This window comes from Melospiza georgiana, chromosome 1 (genome assembly GCF_028018845.1).
Source record: "Melospiza georgiana isolate bMelGeo1 chromosome 1, bMelGeo1.pri, whole genome shotgun sequence".
Lineage (NCBI taxonomy): Eukaryota > Metazoa > Chordata > Aves > Passeriformes > Passerellidae > Melospiza > Melospiza georgiana.
This window is the reverse complement of record NC_080430.1, coordinates 23,986,744-24,003,705: the sequence shown is the minus strand read 5'-3', so window position 1 is coordinate 24,003,705 and position 16,962 is coordinate 23,986,744. Positions and strand designations below refer to the sequence as shown.

The following is a 16,962-nucleotide window of genomic DNA, read 5'->3' as shown; positions in this document are numbered from 1 at the left end:
AAGACGTCTTTCTCTCAGAAATGCTGAATTAATTATCGAGGAAAGACTATAGCTAGATGCTATGAAGGAGAGAGGAAAGCATAAGCAGTCTTACTCTGGCAAAGTTCAAAATATCACATATGCAGACCTTGCTTCTTTTTACTCCTCTCTACTTCACTGCAACAACAAATAAAAGGAAACTTCCTCCCAAAACTGCCTCTCTTCCACCAATTTTACTGTTCTCAAGAGCTTCTGTTGTCTGTAAAGCTTGTCACTCTCTTTACTGCTCTTCACTTTATGTTTCCTGGGGAAGAACAAGGAGACACCTCATAGAAAACCCTTGCATAGCATTTAATCAATTTTCCCAATATGATATTTCACTTTTTATACTTCGAACTAGAACACTGCAGCCTAAAAAAAGGGAAGCCATTGTAAAAAGATTTAGATTGTAATTGGCAGTTATGCTGGACTGTCACAGAACCAGATCACCTGAGGTACCAGATTCACACCTGTTCAATCTCAGATTGCTAATGGTCACATGGGTAATGCTTCCCTCCTAAGCAGAAGCTTTTGGCTGGGTATTCAGTACCCAAGGTTCTCTGATGCCTTGCCTACGCATTGACCCTTGTGTATTGCCCAGATATTGGTAGGATGTTTCTGTTGTTTGAGGTTTTCATGGAAAACTGCTGCCTTACCTTTGTTTACAGATGGTTACTGTGCCAGCAAGCAAGCATTCTGAAAAGCAGCATTCACTAGACTTACATTCCCTTTGTTTCTAATACTGCTCGCTTAACACCAGCTACTATCAAAATACATCATGGGGAGTTCACACAGTTTTTATTCATGACTGCCTCTGCTCCATCCACATCTGCTTCACAGAGTTCCCAGAGTCATAAGAAAAGAATGACTGAGAGTGCTGAAGCACAGCTACCTCACCCGTGGATCTGGTACTTCTGGTTAGGTAAGGTCACTTTTAGGACCTCTGTGTCCCTTATTTCCTGCTACATTAGACAGGGAGGTCCTGCAGAACAGAAAGATCCAGGTCACCCTCCTGAGGCAGGAGGTGTCAGTGACACTGCACAGGAGGCTCTCAGCCAGCGCTATTTCCGAATGCCGCTCACAAAGTCACAGAGGACACCTGCACATGGGCTTTCCCTGCTGTGGTGGTGCTGCTGGGACAGGGACAGCATTCCCTCCCTGCTGCCTCCACAGCTAGACTGCCTCCCCACAGAAGGGAAGGCTTTAAAGTCTACCAAACCCGGCTGCAAAGCAGTGACAGCAGATATCCAGCCCAAGATGGTGCACGGCCACCTGAGACTATGGAATCCAGCCTGCTGATGTAGAAGAGCGAGTTTACTGCTGCCTGTTAATCACCATGTCTCTTTTTCAGCTTGACAAGTCCATTCAGCCTCCTCTACCATGACTCATGAAGCAGTTCTTGCACAGCCTGACCTATGCCTAGGAAAAGTTCAATCATCAATACAGCATTTACTAGTACTAGCAAACTTATATTTGACTGTCTGAAAATGAGACAGAAATCCACTGGGGTATGGTCCAAGAATACACAGTTTGTTCAAAGAAAAATCCCACAGACAGTTGCAGAGATTTGCAGGAGCAAAGACAAGCAGTGGCAGACTGGAAGAAGACAGGAGCTGGGGGAACCAGCTGTATTAGTCTCAGCAGCTTGCAGAGCTGTGATGCTCAGGAACCCCTTGGTGACTGCCTTATGAAAAACCTGCTCCAGTGCCAATGTAACACACAGGCACTTATTTAAGAATAGTTCTTTCTGCTTGTAAAGTAAAAGGCACTACAAGAGAACATTCCCAACCCCCACTCTCCACCAGAAAAAAGCCACAAAAATGTGCATTTCTTTTTCCTCTATACTACTTCTTTTCTTGGGTTGTTCTCCTCCCCAGGACTCACTTCCCTGCCCAGAGCAGTGTGAGACCTCTATCAGACTTCCCTGAAAGCTTCGGAATTTAGAAAGTAATTTTTATAGTTACTATGAAGCATGCACTTAAGCAAGCTGGAGATCTGCCTCCAGTATCTTTTAGTGACACAAATGTCGCTTGAGAAACTTACACTGTAGTTTCTTAAGTGGTTTTAATTGACACCAGAGCTGATACTGCCCTTTTTGTTTCTGATCCACCCCCTCAGTTCATCCATATTTCCACAATTTCCCTTACTGGTTTATTTTGGTGACTGAGAAGCAGAATAGATCTGACTCAGATTAATTCCCTCTTCTGGGTTTTCTTTCTAGATACTGATGGTCTAAACAGCCAGAGCATGGCAGCAGTGATAGGGCGGCAGGACTATTTGTACCACTGCATACTGTATGGAGTGGAAATACTTTCAAAACAGTGTTTACTCATACTGAAGTGCAGACAGAGGCAGAAACACCACCAATGTGCAAACTGTGCAAAGCCCATGGCTGGGTGCTAGAGGCAAGGCAGTACCACTGCATTAGCTAAAGTCAAACAGTTTTCATGAAATTTCTTTTGTAGTCAAGCATTATTTTATCAGCTGTTAGTCTGACAGCAGCCATACACTCAGAAAGGGATAGTGGATGGAGCATGAACTAGAAGATGTTGCTGGGTGGAGTGGGAGACTGCAGAGCAGGCATCACAGTACCAAATAGAGCACTGGCTGCTGCAAACTGCACCTAAGCCTGCAAAAACCCACAGTGGGCAGTGTACAAAAGAGTATCAAATTATACAGGACACAAACTCACAACAAATAACTGATATGGCAACTTTACCTCAGCCCTTCACAAAAATGCCAGCAAAACAGGTACCCCTGTCTGAGTCCAGTTTTAATTTCACAAAGCAAAACCTCACATGATTGTTAATAGCAGCAGCTGATGCTGTTCAGATGTCTGACACTAGGCAAGCAAGACCTGTGTGGAAAGACAACTACAATCCCTCTCAAACAGGCAGTGAAAGGACAAAGGTGTGCTTGCATTTACTAAAGGGAAAAAAATTCAAGCCCTGACAGTCAAAAAGCAGGTATTGGTGAAAAAGATTTAGTGTAGCTGCCTCAGCAGGACTCCAGTGAGAACAAAGTCTACTAAACTAGCACAAAGCTTTTTGAACAAATACAGTCTTGAAGGGCAGAGAGATGAGAAATATATCTAATTTAGTCCCTCTCCACCTGCACTTTGGGAAAGAGAGATGTTTAAGAACAGTATCTTCCTTCCCCCCTATAATGTTAATCCTGTTGCATCATATTTCATAATATACTCAAAGCTTGCTGGGGGGAAAAATCCATGGAGTTGATTTTTCAATTGCTGCCAGACATGAAGAAACAATACTTTATTAGTAGGGTTGAAATATTCATTAGAGGGTTTAAGTTCTAAGGTCTTCTGAAAATTCCAACAGGTACAAACAGCTTTAAAAATCCACTCTGGTATCACTCTATGTACTCATACAGCATTCTGCACAGCAAGAAGGATGTTCCAATTGCACTAAACTACTCTCTAGAAAATACAGAAGGCAAAAACAGCAATAGACAAGAAATGAGAGAAATGGTCGACTATTTGTTATAAAGTAAAGTAAGAAGTATCTCTGAAGCAAGCATCTAACCGCTTAGAAACCAGCCATAACGAACAATATACAGTAATCAAAATATACCTCTATAAAGAGAGGAAATAAAGAAAAGAGACTCCCTTTTCAAAGGTCTGAGTGGTTTGCATGAAAACCGATTGTGTTGCAACAGAAAGGCATGAGGCTGGAATGTTCCAGGAAACAGGGATGATGGAACCACCTACTCTAAAAGGCTTATACTCCACCTATGCAAAAGCTTGCTCATTTTTTCAGGATGTAATCAAGTGTCTGAGTGATATGGAAATCTTATTTCCTAATCAATTAGAATGGCAAACTGTATTTTAAAAAGCCCAAACTTTGCATTTTGCAGCCTCATATCTCATTGAATCAATTTTGAAAACAGAATACTGCTCTCATATCTTCAACTCTGTGTGGATAGATTTTAAAGCCACTTTCATTTCATAGAATGTAGCAGATTTAAGTAAAAATGATTTGTTATCCCTCAACTGTAGGGAACTGGGGCCACAACATACAATTATTGCATCAGAACATTTCTTGTGTGCCCTCAGCTGTTTGGATACAGCAGTGAGGTGGGCAGCTAAGAAAGAGAACAGGAATCGTCAGAGTTACAGTAAGCAGACTCAGGCAGTACTGGGGAAAATAAAGTATACAGTAACTAAAGCAAGGCATGATTAGGGCGGACTGTCTGGCTTTTAGGAATGTGAAAGGATTTAGTTTCACAGTAAGCCATGGGCAGACTGTTTCAAGAATATTTTTCTGTTCAAAGTTCATACTGAGGTTTTATGTTTCAAAAAACTTTTTTGAACACCTCCATTTAGCACTAACCCAGCGTGCTTTGATCTGAATGTCATCATTCCTTTGAAGAAGCTAAAACATGCTGAAGATTCACAGAAAATGCTGTTTGATTTTCCTAGAAATTATATTATTCATACAGAAGTTATTCCCAAAAAATACATGAATTTGGGTTGTAGGATTTCTTCCCTTGCACTCATGATTAGATTCTAAAATTGAGAACATTTGTATATTTCCAAAATAATGAAGGACATAATTATCAGTAACTCTTCACAGCTACCCTGATACCACAACTTAAAATTGAAATTTATTCAGTATACTTTTCAGGCTTGTGACTAATTAAACAGAAATTTGACTCATTGTCTTCATCATCTATTTATATAGTAGAAAATTATACACATAGCTAGAAGAAGGAGGGAGGGATAAAAAAGTTAACCAATCATCTTCTTAAGGACTTATTTCAAAACTCTGGTAATCTATATTGATTTCTTACTCATATATACATGAAGCAAAATACATGCAGCAAAAAACCCCAGGATTTCTGAATGAACTTAAAAGGTATTACTATGAAATAAAGACAAATCAAGAGGCAACTTACATCACATTTATAGTAAAATAATGTGACTGTTTTATTAAGGTTTGCACACTTTACATTGCAAATACATCCAGAGTAAGAAAGACTAAACCAAATTATCCCTTTTTAATTAAAGATTACAACAAAATATTTTATACTAGAACATGCCTGTCTAACTCCTATTCCAGACAAGTGAATTTAACTTTCTAGTTAGGTAATAATAAACTTTCTTTATTAAGCGAGTAATTATAAACTTAAAGCAGCTTGCTTATTGAGAAAGTCTGAATTCATGAATTTTGGGGGGGAAAAAAAACCCAAACAAACCAACCACACAAAAAATACCCAACCTCAACAAACAAAACCCAGAATAAGCCAGTATTACAATTACAATTATTAAATTATTTCATTGCCTGAAAGAATGCCCCAGTAATTGCTCTACTTCTACTAATAGTAAGCCAGAAAAAAATGCCTGACATCCAACACTGTGGAAAAATATCTCATTAAGGATTAGTCTATTTCATGTCAGACATGTGAAAATTCAAAACATTAAACTGATCACTTAAAATCTTTGACTACACAGAAGTCAGGTTAAAAATCAGGGTTTGAGCCATATAGTACAGTTTATTCAAGATGGCAATATTGTTCTCTTATACAGAACTCCACGGCTCTCTGGGCCAAACACATCAGCTGGGTCAGAAGCAGTTGTATGCAGAGCAGGGAGAAAACGCTTGTGCAACCGTATCATGAGATATGGAGCAAGCACTTATTTACATTAGAAGGAACCTCTGGAGGTCAACAGCTTCTATCCTTTACTCAAGGCAATCTTCAGAGCTTCAAAGGCTCCTCAATGCCATTCTCACTGAAGTTCAGAGTATCTCCAAGTGTGGATACCCTACAGCCTCTTCAGACTATTTATCCCAACATCTGACCATCTCAATAATGATCATTTTGCCTAATGTCTAATTGGAACATCCCTTGCTTCAACTTCTTCTGTCGTCTCTAGCCCTATCACCGAGCTCCTCCAAGAAGAGTCTGGTTCTGTATTTTCTGTACCCTCCCATTAACTGAAAACAAGATCCACTGTCCTAGTCTCCTTTGAACAGAGGACACTCAGCTCTTCCAGCTTTTCTTTTTACATTATGTGCTTCTGTACCCTAATTATCCTGGCAGTGTTCCTCTAGGCCTGCTTCAGAACGTCAGCTCCTTTCCTACACCAAGAAGCACAAAACCAGACACTGTTTTTGATGCCGTCACACAAATGTCAAGCTGACAGAAATACTCACTTCTCCCAGAGACTGGCTTGCTCAAAGGTACCTTGCTGACTCACATTGAGCCCAGTGTCCAGCAGCAAAGTGACGTTGTTTGCTGCGATGCCGCTCTCCAGCCATCAGTTCCCAGCCTGTTCTCCTGTGCAGAGTTATTCTGTTCCTGTGTTCACATTCTGCTGAACACCAACCCCAGGGTTCTTGTCAGCCCATTTCTCCAGCCTGTCAAGGTGTCTCAGAGGAGCAGCCCTGCCCTCCAGCCCACACAACCTTGGTGTCATCAACAAGCTTGCTGACAGTGCACTCCATCACCTCATCCAGGTAGTTAATTAAAATCATAAATGCAAAGCTGCACTACTTAATTTTACTGAATACTAATTAACATGTCCTGAAAAGGATAAAGGACTTCCATGCAGTTTAATTTTAACTAATTAACAGGTTGGTAAATGGGATGTTACAAAGAACTTGTACTTCAACGCACAAGTCACCAAATAAAACCTCTTCAGTATTTTTTTTTAATGGGCAGTTTGCACTTGGTGACTCACTGAAATAGCTCCAATGAAAGATTTCTCCCCAACACATCCTTCTAAATATGGAGAACTAAATACACAAAGTATCTGTGTCAGTGACTCTCAAGAAGTCTGGGAAAAGGGCCTAAATTAACAGCCATTGTATATTTATACTGCAATAAGCTACAGAGCTGTTAGTAATGTCTCAGTACTGCAGGCTGTGTACTTCCATACACAAACTTTCAGGGAATGCAAGTAACAGGAATTCTTTCAGAAAGAAAAAATGCTTTGTCTTAAAAACTCACAATGCTTCATAGACCTAGATTATTTGCTAGTACAATTTTGCAGTAGATCTATTTCTACAGAATAAACGTGCCAGATCTTTGCTGAAGAACATGATAGTGTTTCGCTATCATGAAGTCTGCTATACAGCTGCACCTCAAGATTTGAGCTTTAAAATATCAAAATCCCCAATCTATGGATATATAGATAACTCCATCAGTCTATGAAGAATTTTAAAATGTATAACCTGCATTATTAGTGCAGCTGGAACTTTGGTCTTCATAGTTTAGTAGGTACATATTTCTGCAGTTTCTTCACAACATTGATGAAATTCACCATTTTTCATTCAAGAAATTAACGATTTATTTTCTGGGCTCTACTCTGCCAGAACATTTCTGCATGTCTATCTGTAGACCTTCAACATAGGAGAGATAAACAGAGATGAACACATTTGCTTGTCCCTCAATTGCTTAGAGATCTAAAAGACAGAGCCACCTGGATTAAAAAATAAAAAATGCTAAAAAAATGACAATTCTGCAAGTAATTTACAGAGGTAAGAAATAAGAAATAATATTTTTTCCCTTATGAGAAAAAAAAATACTTATGGGGAAAATTCCATTTCAACAACGTTTACAGGTTGCTGCTGTCAAAAATTAGTCCTGATTTGTGCATCCAGCCTTGCACATCTTACACGCAACGTAACTAATAGAAATACAAAGAAAAACACACAACTGCATATCACAACAGTACAGCAACAGTCAAACCCTTCATAAAGAGAAGAGTTCATTAACAAACTACAACTGTCCTACAATTCCTATTAAGTCTACAATAAATTTGAATAGCACCAGTATTTGATGCATTTTATTTGCAAAAACATTGACAAGTATGTATCATGACATTTTCTCATAGTTTTTCAGCTATTTCTCCAAAGACTGGTTTATAACATTTCAATCATCATCATCAGTGCTTCATCTGAGCATCCTAAAAAAATATAATATTGTTTTTTTTTTAATACAGTCAATTTTGAGTTTCTACACAACATTTTTGTACCATTTTGTACCACAACACCTGTAACAAATATACCATTTATAACTTTGTCATCAAAAATTCCTCTCAGAAATCCATTTGAAATAAAAGGGCAGGGGGGCATTGCTTATCTCAACTAACATCTATGGAACTTCCCTGAAGCAGAAATTTTAAGTGGACTAAAAGTAATAAATATCAAATAGAATTTTCTCCTCAAAGTTATTTCATTTGTAGTAATTTACAACCAAGGTCAAAACCAGGACACAATGTTCCTACCATCTCCTAAAGTACCTGCTGTAAGAACAAGCAGGGCTTGTTTAAAAAGCAGAATTATAAACTAGGAAAATCTAATTATTTTCTCTATGCTAAATTCCAGGAAAAGTGATCATCAGGTGAAGTACTTGCGGCAGAGAATCAGTTTCCAACTTAGGTCCATTTAATCACAATTGATCAGAGACCATACAAACCAGTCAAGAAATATGCCATTAAAACATATATAATTAGCATTATACATTAAGTGTATTTTCCCCAAAAAAGCTTTGAAACCTCCAGAACTACATCTTTCCTCAAGGAAGGTGGGGATGGGAGGGGGGAAGGGAGAGATTACTAACATCCCTATAGGACATTTTACAAAAGTAATTATTTTAATTAAGACAGTTACCATAAAAATTAAACTGTGTAAGAATTTTCACAATTAGACACAATCATTTTTATCACTTTTCCACTACGTTATATCACAGGCTATCCCTAGCTGACATGATGCTGACCAAAGCCCCAGGTTTTTTGCGGCAGGCAGCTTTCCAGCACTCATGCCATGCCAGCAGTGCTCCATAGGGCTGCTGTGACCCAAGGGCAGGATCCAGCTCTCACCCTTGCTGAACCTCATACCACTGGCCTCAGCCATCGATCCAGCTTGTCCAGATCCTGCTGCAGAGCCTTCCTACCCTCCAGCAGAGCAGCACTCACACAGCTTGCTGACTAAGTTGCACTGGATCCCCTCTTCCAGATCACCAGTGAAGACATTCAATCGGACAGACCACAGCAGTGAGCCTTGGGGAACACTAGTGACAGCCACCAAGTGGATGTAACTCTATTCACCATCACTCTGCGAGCTTGGACATCCAGACACTTTTCTTGCCCAGAGAAGAGTAGGCCAGTGGAAACAGTTTCTCCAGGAGAATGCTGTGAGAAATGGTGTCAAAGGCTTTACTGACATCTAGGGAGACAACTTCTGCAGCCTTTTACTCATCCACTAACCAGGTTACTCTGTCCAAGATGATAAGCTTGGTCTAGCAGGACCTGGCTTTCAAAAACCCCTGGCTGTCCTGTATGTGCCATGGGATGGCTCTCAAGATTATCTGCTCCATGACATTCCCTGGCCCTGAGGTCAGACTGACAGGCCTGCAGCTCTCCAGATCCTCCTTCCAACCCTTCCTGTACAAGAGTGTCACATTTGCTAACCTCCAGTCACCTGGGACCTCCACCATTAACCAGGATTGCTGGTAAATGATGGAAAGTGGTTCACTAAGCACTTCTGCCAGTGCCATCAGTACCCTTGGGTGGATCCCACCCAGCCTCATAGACTTGAGAGTGTGCCAGTGGCATAGAATATCTCTGACCCTTTCCCTTTGGATTACAGGGCCTTCATTCTGCTCCTTGTCTCTTTATTCCAGCTCAGGGCACTGGGTACCCAGAGAACAGCTGGTCATGCTCTCAAAAACTGAGGAAAAGAAGGCATTAAGTACCTCAGCCTCTTTCCTTATCTTTTGCCACTTTGTTTGCCCTCTCATCCAATAAAGGATGAGCAATCTCTTAGGCCTTCCTTTTGTTACTGATATATTAATAGAAACACTTTTTATCAACTTTTACAGCAGTAGCCAGATTAAGTTCTGATTGGCCTGTCTAATTTTCTCCCTGGATAACCTCATGATATCCTTGTAGTCCTCCTGAGCTGCTGGCCCATTCTTCCAGAGGCCATAGACTCTCCAGTTTCTCCTGATCTCAAACCAGAAAACTCTGCTCAGTCAGGCTGGTCTTCTTCCCCAACAGCTCTTCTTTAGGCAAATGGGGACAGGCCGCTTCTGCACTTCTAGGATTTCTTTATTCAAAAATGTCTATCCTCCCTGGACTTCTCTCCCTTTTAGGAATGCCTCCCAGAAGTTTTTCAACCAGTCTCCTCAATACGCTGGTCTGCCCTCCAGAAGTCCAAGGTAACAGCTCTGCTGACTCCTTCCTTACTTCTCCAAGAATTGAAGACTGTAATTCCACAATCACTGTGCCCAAGAGTCTCCAATCATCACATCACCCACAAGTGCTTCTCTGTTTGTGAACAGTGAGTCCAGCAGGACACCCTCCCTAGCTGCCTTACTCACCAGCTGTGTCAGGAAGTTCTCTTCCAGACACTCAGGGACATGCTTCCTCTAGACTGTTTCCTCTCTACTGCATTGTATTTCCATGAGACATCTGGAGATTTGAAGTTCCCCAGGAGAACAAGGGCTAGGGATAGTAAAATTTCTCACAGCTGCTCAGAGAATATTTTGTCTGCCTCTGCAAGCTGGCTAGATGTAAGAGACTCCCAACCAGGATATCTGCACTGCTGGCCTTACCACTGATTCTCACCCATCAACAACCCTATTGGCACCACAATTAAGCTCGAGAGAATCCCAGCACTCCCTAAAACACAGGGCAACTCCACTGCTTCTCCTTCCTTGCCTATCCCTTCTGAAGAGTTTACAGCCATCCACCGCAGCCCTCCAGTTGTGAGTCATCACACAACGACCAGTTTCCGTAATGACAATTATACCATAATTTTCCTGCTGCTCCTCCTGTTTGTTGCCTGTGCTGCGTGCACTGGAGCAGAAGCACTCCAGTCAGGCTATTTATACCTCCACCTTTTTTGGGGAAGAAGTCCTAATTCCTGTATAACCAATCTCAGCTGCTTCTGTGGTTTCTAACACATGGATAACTACTGGTCTTTGCTGCCACATGAATCTTTATTCCCTGTTTTCACTGAAATGGAAGATCAAAGGACATCACTAGCACACCGTCCCTCAAATATGGGTGTGATGCCCCCAGGCTTATCTCTAGTGAGCCTGGTTTTATCAGTTTCTCCCTTCAAGTCTAGTTTAAACTTTTCTAATGAGCCCTTCTAACTCCTGTGCAAAGATATTTTTCTACCTTTGAGATAGGTGTACAGCGTCTGTCACCAGAAGGCCTGGCAACATCATCATCATTCCCTGCAACTGGAAGGACAGAGATGCACACTACTTGTGCTCCTCATTCCTTAACCCAGGCCCTGAAGTCTCTCTTCACTGCCCTCATACTTCTTGTTACAACTTCACAGCTGACTACCTGAAAAAATAAAATCCATAATGGATATTAGTCTGAGTGCCCCACCAGGATAGGACACTTTCTCCCCACATCTTTAACGCAGGCCCCAGGGAAGCAAGAGACTTCCCTGAGAAGTGAGTCCTTCTCTTTGAGCCTTCTGCTCCCTCAGAAGGGAGTCTCCTGCGACAATGAGCCACCCTTTTTGCTTTGTGGGAGCAGATTTGATGCAGGGTACAGGTCAAGTGAACCTTGGCAGCACCAAGCTAGATGAACCATCATCCTTGTTGCTGGTTTCACATGCAGAGGCTCTTAAGTATTACGTAAGGGCACTTGGGAAGGTAAGGCAGCCACAGAAGAGCCACACCTCTATGGCATTGGGCAGGAACTTGTCATCATTGCCCCATACCCCTCAAAGTCACTGCACTCAGCTGGGCAGAAAGCATAGGGAGTCTTACATATCATGTCCACTGCAAGTTCTTCAGGTGTGTCAAAATGGTAATCACAAGCCACTGGGAAGCTCCTTTAAGTAGGGAAAATCCTCAAGAAATTTAATGAATTCTTTTCCAACATAGGAGCCTGCACATAAAAACTATTTTATACAGAATTAGTAATATAATGCCTCAGTTGTGACTATATAATATATAAACTACACTAAGTTATTGTCAAAGAATAATGTTACTATACTGAAGGCTGTGTGCAAACATTGATTTCTAGGCGTAAGTTTATGCACCAAATATATACCTTGCTTTTAGAGGATTAATTTTGTCCCCTGCTCTTCCTTGTCAGTACAGAATTAAACAGTAGAAGTTACAAGAGTAACTTTCTTTGCAACACTGTAACACAGCTGTTTGAAAACTCCCACCCATCCCATATTTTAAATGCAATTATCCTCAGACAGGAAGAGTTCAGAATTTACCTCATTTAAAATACAAATCTAAAGAAACCATCAAATGAAAATCTCTCTTGAGCAACCTCAACAAAGCCCCTTAAAGAAAATTCAAGAATATTAGTAATACTACAAATAAGCTTTAGGTCAAAAGAAATGTTTGCCTTATCTAAAACAGTTAAAAACTCTCGTTCCTTTTCCTGTAAAAACTCTTTCTTGTGGGCTCCCTTTATATACCTAAAGGTTGCAACAGCATCTCCTTGGAGCCTTTTCTTCTCCAAGGTGAGCAACCCAACCCTCTCAGCCTTTCTCCACGGGAGAGTGTGCTGTAAACAGCAGGCCTGTAGAAGGCCTCACAAAGTGAATCCTAGTCCGACACAGCTGGGGGAAAGCTAACAGCTCCTCATGAAAACAACAGCCTGCAACAGCAAAAAACAACTTGTTTCCCTGAGAAAGAATTCTACAGATTAAGGCTCTTTTCCTCCACCTGTTTCAACAACTCCAACTATCTCAGCTTTAAGAATGAAAACAGTATCTCACGAACAACCCTTTCTTACACATAAACACATTGTCCAAGACTGACCAATTACTATGAGATGACAGCTTGTTACCATAGACACAGGAGGGTTTACAAAACTCTATATAAAGGGATATATAAAATAAAGTTCTAGCTTTTTTTGCTCCTTAAAAGGTTGTGCCCTGTCTCTCTGAAATGAGGTCAACAGCAACAGGAGAGCTGCTCTGTGTTTGTGTCCTTCCCCCAGACCTGCTCCCACAGGTTCATGTCTTTGCTGTTTGGGGGCCCCAAGCTGGATGCAGCATCCCCGCTGGGGTCTCTCCCACCAGGGCAGAGCAGAGGGGCAGAATCCCCTCCCTCACCCTGCTGGCCATGCTGCTTCCGATGCAGCCCAGGATACAATTGGCTTTCTGGGCTGCAAGTGCAGACTGCCAGCTTATGTCCAGTTTTTCATCCAAAGGTACTCTCGAGTTCTTGGCAGGGCTGCTCTCAACCCCTTCACCCCCCAGCCTCTATCAATACCAGGAGCTGCCCTGACCCAAGTGGAGACCTTGCACTTGGCCTTCCACTGTCACAAACAAAGACTAATGTGTTTGTTTGCAATAATTCTGGAAGACATTTAGCAGTTATGAACAACAGTTGTTAAACATTAGCTAGACATCTCTGGCTTGAACTTTAAATGTAAAATGTAATATAATTTTGCATGAAATAATCTTTCCCCCTAAAATTTACACATAGGTGTGATTTCTATAATGCTCCATGGAAAACTACTTGGTACTGTATTTTGGAATGAGGAAGCAAAAGCAGTAAAAGTCTTGCCTAATGATAATGATGTTGAAAACAGAATTTTCCATGTCATTTTGAACATTTCAGAATTTCCACAGGGCTGCTCTTCAAGTAAAACAGATCTGTCTTTGCTATGTGTCATTACCAATTATGCAAACACAGTAATATGATTAGAAACGTAACTGGTTCAGCACACGTATCAGTAACCTCCAGCTTCTCAATTTTCCCTCTTACTGGCATGAGTCACCTTAGCAAAGCTGACAAAACTTCAACAGTGACAACTGCCAACAGCAACCTCTAGTTATCAGATTCCAAGGAGAAGTTAATGAACTACTCAGGTAACGGTAACTACATGACATCTGAACAGCAAAAATAAATTCAACAAACAAAACCCCTCAAAAACAAATTAACAACCCCCCAATGCAAGAAAAAACACAACAAAAATATCCCCCCAATACACAAAAGAAAAAGGATCCTAAAAAACCACAAATAAACAAAAATTTAAAAGAAAAAATCACAAAACTTGCAAGCCAAACTAGTTAATGATTAATAAACAAAGCCCTACTACTGAAACAAAAAGAAACATGGTGATAAGCAATCACAGCAGAGATGTCACAGACCAGGAGAGATAAACTGTTCAGCACAGAATAAAACAACCATAGTGTTAGCAAGGTTTTTATACAGTGAACAAAAACATAATGACTTTTTCTAAAACCATTTTTATAGTTATTCCATTGAATAAAAGCTGACAGCTTTAGAAGGCATTCCTTTTCATATTTACATGCTTAGTTTTCTTTAATTTTCTGAAGTGTGTAGGGCAGATAGGAACACATAAGAGATACATATGAACTCACATGCAATCTCTAACTATGTCCAGGAAACTCCATGTTTTGTGCAATAAGCCAAATCATGTACTTACATACATACACACCTAGTCCTATCTAGATGTGTATGGCACGAGCAAAAATAAAGGGGACTGCAAAAAACTTACTTGCCTAACTTTTGGGCTTTGGCTATTAATATTTTTATTAGAGTGCCACTGTTGTAATCCTTCTTTTAAAATTAATCTTCATTCATAATACTCTGCTGATGCATATATACAGGAATACAGAGCACCATCAACATTGTTTAGCTTTTCAGTAGACTTATAGCAATACTGTAATTCAGGAATAATAGACTGTATTATTAAAATATATTATTCTTTTGATTAAGGACTGAAGTAAAATTTGTTGAAGAAGGAATTGACACAGTACAGGATCACAGAAAAGCCTGGAATTAAAGTTTTCAGAAGCCTCTTCTGTGATTTGCAAATACAAGCATTTACTCTTTCCACATCCACAAAAAAAAAGAAAAAAAAAAGTTGCTATAAATTCTACCAATTTGCTTCTATGTAGAAACAAGTCACATGTTCTAAGTAGTTGAAAAACGCTGTTGCTTTCCTTATGACTAAAGCCTGTTTTCCCCCCCAAAGGAAGAAGAGCAATTTTCCTCTGTACGCAAAAGAGATTAAAGAAAAATTAATCCACCACACTTCACACTGAAAATCAAAAAGATGAAAAGTAAGGATAAAATAGCCATACATGTAAAGAAAACAGAGAGTCTCTTCTCGTTGCTAACCTCTGCAGCCAAAATCCTCTCAAAAGCTGTCTCTCTCTTTGGTGAATGTACTTAAATTACAGCACATTATTGATGTTATGGCTACAACTAAAGCTCCATTTCTGGAACTGGAAAGCACAGAAATGCACTTAAAGAAGGTGCAATCAAGGACGGTTAGTCATAATGGAGGGATCCATGCAAACAATTTAGGCTGTAGTATTAGTTCTTTACTCTGCCGAGAATGTTTTCGTGACTCTGTATATCCTTTGCATAATATATGAACAGTAAATAAGAGGTAGACGGACTAGTCATGAATTTAAAGGATTAATTTTTAAAAGTTGCCCAATTTCCAGTATGTGCTCAGACATGCCTGGGAGAGGGATACTGCTACTTACATAAAACTGCTACGATATCAAGACTAAATTTTTTCCACTGTGTTAAAAAAGAAGAAAAAAAAAAACCCAAACCAGAAAAACCCCACACCCCCGAGATGGCGAGCGGTTAAATCCATTCAAGGGCTGCTCTGCCGGCGTTAGCGAGGCAGGAAGCCAGGTCACTGTCACAGCTCGCCCCGCAGCACACGCTCCCACTCTGACCACTCACACTTTTTCGCTTCTGCCTTCCAGGCAGGATTGCCCGGCTCCGAACAAGGCGGGCATGAGCCCAGCAGCGGGACCTGGCTGAAGCCAGGCCATCGGGCAGCTCCAAACTTTACCATTGTTCCGGCCGCCCCGGGGCAGCTGCCACCGATCCCCCCACCGGGGCAGTTCCCGGGCGAGCCCCCCGCTCCCCGCCGGCCGAGAGCCCGGCCCGGAGGCGGCCTCGCTCCCCCTTATCCCCCGGCCCGGCAGCCCGCAGCTCCCGCCATCCTTTCCCCACAGCCAGCCCCGTGCGCACTAACCTCGCTAACCTGCCGCTTGTTTACCTCCGCACTCCGGCTGCTCCCTCCTCCCTCTCCCCTCGCCTGCCGACGGCACCGAGGCGCCCCCGGAGCCGCCTCCCGGGCCGGCCCCCCCGCGATGCGCGGCGCTGCCGACGCCCCGATGTGCGGAGCCTCCAGGCTTCAGCCGCGAGCGGGCTCCGCTGGCCGAGCCTTCCCGCAGCCCCCGCCCGAGCCTCGCCCAGCGCCGCGGGCACTCACCGGCTCCTCACAGGGGCTCTCCCCGGCCCTTCCCGGCGCCTCCGCGCCCGCCACTCAGAGCTTCCATGTGCCCAGCGGCCGCTCCTCCCTGCCGCTCCACTCCGGGTACGGCGCCCTCTGGAGTGCCCGCTCCAGCGGGAGCCTCACGGGCAGCCGGGGCTGTCACTCAGCTCGCCGGGGCCCCCGGCGCGGGCACGGCGCTGCGGCTGCCGCCTGCTCGCTACCCCTTTGTTTGGCGGCGGCGCTGACAGCTGCTGCCGGCGGCGCTCCGTGGGCCCGGGCGGCCGCTCCGCCTCGGCGCCTCCCCGCCCGCCAGCCGCGCCTCCTGCTCCCGGCCCGGCCCGCGGCCCCGGCTTGCTCCCTCCTTCTCCGCCCGCGGTCAACAACCGGCGGCGGCAACACAAGTTCAGGCCGCCGACCCGGAAACTCATCGGCAGCCGAGGCCCGCGGGGCTCCGACGGGAAGCGGATCCACCGCGCCGTGGGAGGGAGCGGGGCGGGGACGGGGCGGAGCAGGCCGGGACGCGGGGCCTGGGCGGCGGGCGCGGCGGGAGGATGCGGCGGGCAGGCGGCGGCAGGCGCCACCGAGGAAGGCAAGGCAGGCAGGGAGGGAGCGGGGCCGGGGCGACCTCGCTCACCCCGGTCCCGGGGCGGTCCTGAGAGCGGGGGAGCCGCTCCGGCCCCGCGGGGATTCAGCGGGAGCGCCCCTCGGGGGCC

At 43.3% G+C, this 16,962-nt stretch overlaps 1 protein-coding gene across 5 annotated transcripts in view; it reads right to left on the bottom strand.

Moving 5' to 3' along the window:
- Positions 1-16,520, bottom strand: part of ANKIB1 (ankyrin repeat and IBR domain containing 1) — an 88,466-nt gene extending 71,946 nt beyond the window's left edge. For 3 of the 5 annotated variants that reach the window (XM_058023029.1, XM_058023062.1, XM_058023054.1), the window contains exon 1: positions 16,247-16,520. The gene's annotated coding sequence lies outside the window, so the exon portion shown is untranslated. Of the gene's footprint in view, positions 1-15,708; positions 15,763-16,006; positions 16,079-16,246 lie in introns of those variants that run through there. The other 2 variants (XM_058023038.1, XM_058023046.1) reach the window with 2 other exon arrangements.
- Positions 16,521-16,962: the final 442 nt, after the last annotated feature.